The following is a 2,572-nucleotide window of genomic DNA, read 5'->3' as shown; positions in this document are numbered from 1 at the left end:
CTATAAAGTTCGGCTTGTCGCTAAGGGTTATCGACAAGTTCAAGGGGTTGACTACGATGAGACTTTCTCACCTGTAGCGAAGCTGAAGTCCGTCCGAATCATGTTAGCAATTGTCGTATTCTATGATTATGAAATATGGCAAATGGACGTCAAAACGGCATTCCTTAATGGTTTCCTTAAGGAAGAATTGTATATGATGCAGCCGGAAGGTTTTGTCGATCCTAAGAATGCTGACAAAGTGTGCAAGCTCCAACGCTCAATTTATGGGCTGGTGCAAGCATCTCGGAGTTGGAACATTCGCTTTGATGAGATGATCAAAGCGTTTGGGTTTATGCAGACTTATGGAGAAGCCTGCGTTTACAAGAAAGTGAGTGGGAGCTCTGTAGCATTTCTCATATTATATATAGATGACATACTTTTGATGGGAAATGATATAGAGCTTTTGGACAGCATTAAGGCCTACTTGAATAAGATTTTTTCAATGAAGGACCTTGGAGAAGCTGCATATATATTAGGCATCAAGATCTATAGAGATAGATCAAGACGCCTAATAGGTCTTTCACAAAGCACATACCTTGATAAGATATTGAAGAAGTTCAATATGGATCAGTCTAAGAAGGGGTTCTTGCCTGTGTTGCAAGGTGTGAAATTGAGCTCAGCTCAATGTCTGACCACGGCAGAAGATATAGAAGAGATGAGTGTCATTCCCTATGCCTCAGCCATAGGTTCTATTATGTATGCCATGCTGTGTACCAGACCTGATGTAAACCTTGCCATAAGTTTGGTAGGTAGGTACCAAAGTAATCCCGGCAAGGAACACTGGACAGCGGTCAAGAATATCCTGAAGTACCTGAAAAGGACTAAGGAAATGTTTCTCGTTTATGGAGGTGACGAAGAGCTCGTCGTAAAGGGTTACATCGACGCTAGCTTCGACACAGATCTGGATGACTCTAAGTCACAAACCGGATATGTGTATATTTTGAATGGTGGGGCAGTAAGCTGGTGCAGTTGCAAGCAGAGCGTCGTGGCGGGATCTACATATGAAGCGGAGTACATGGCAGCCTCGGAGGCAGCGCATGAAGCAATTTGGATGAAGGAGTTCATCACCGACCTAGGAGTCATACCCAATGCGTCGGGGCCGATCAAACTCTTCTGTGATAACGCTGGAGCTATTGCACTTGCCAAGGAGCCCAGGTTTCACAAGAAGACCAGGCACATCAACCGTCGCTTCAACTCCATTCGTGAAAATGTTCAAGATGGAGACATAGATATTTGTAAAGTACATACGGACCTGAATGTAGCAGATCCGTTGACTAAACCTCTCCCTAGAGCAAAACATGATCAACACCAGAATTCCATGGGTGTTCGATTCATCACAATATAACTAGATTATTGACTCTAGTGCAAGTGGGAGACTGTTGGAAATATGCCCTAGAGGCAATAATAAAAGGATTATTATTATATTTCCTTGTTCATGATAATTGTCTTTTATTCATGCTATAGTTGTGTTATCCGAAAATCGTAATACATGTGTGAATACATAGACACCAACATGTCCCTAGTAAGCCTCTAGTTGACTAGCTCGTTGATCAACAGATAGTCATGGTTTCCTGACTATGGACATTGGATGTCATTGATAACGAGATCACATCATTAGGAGAATGATGTGATGGACAAGACCCAATCCTGAACATAGCACAAGATCGTATAGTTCGTTTGCTAGAGTTTTTCCAATGTCAAGTATCTTTTCCTTAGACCATGAGATCGTGTAACTCCCGGATACCATAGGAGTGCTTTGGGTGTACCAAACGTCACAACGTAACTGGGTGACTATAAAGGTATACTACGGGTATCTCCGAAAGTGTCTGTTGGGTTGACACGGATCAAGACTGGGATTTGTCACTCCGTATGACGGAGAGGTATCTCTGGGCCCACTCGGTAATGCATCATCATAATGAGCTCAAAGTGACCAAGTGTCTGGTCACGGGATCATGCATTACGGTACGAGTAAAGTGACTTGCCGGTAACGAGATTGAACGAGGTATTGGGATACCGACGATCGAATCTCGGGCAAGTAACATACTGATTGACAAAGGGAATTGTATACGGGTTGCTTGAATCCTCGACATCGTGGTTCATCCGATGAGATCATCGAGGAGCATGTGGAAGCCAACATGGGTATCCAGATCCCGTTGTTGGTTATTGACCGGAGGGCCATCTCGGTCATGTCTACATGTCTCCCGAACCCGTAGGGTCTACACACTTAAGGTTCGGTGACGCTAGGGTTGTAGAGATATGAATATGCAGTAACCCGAAAGTTGTTTGGAGTCCCGGATGAGATCCCGAACGTCACGAGGAGTTCCAGAATGGTCCGGAGGTGAAGAATTATATATAGGAAGTGCAGTTTCGGCCATCGGAAGAGTTTCGGGGGTCACCGGTATTGTATCGGGACCACCGGATGGGTCCCGGGGGTCCACCGGGTGGGACCACCCATCCCGGAGGGCCCCATGGGTTGAAGTGGGGAGGGGAACCAGCCCATAGTGGGCTGGTGCGCCCCCCTTGGCCCACCCCC

Source organism: Triticum dicoccoides, chromosome 7A (genome assembly GCF_002162155.2).
Source record: "Triticum dicoccoides isolate Atlit2015 ecotype Zavitan chromosome 7A, WEW_v2.0, whole genome shotgun sequence".
Lineage (NCBI taxonomy): Eukaryota > Viridiplantae > Streptophyta > Magnoliopsida > Poales > Poaceae > Triticum > Triticum dicoccoides.
Note: the sequence above shows the minus strand (reverse complement) of the source record.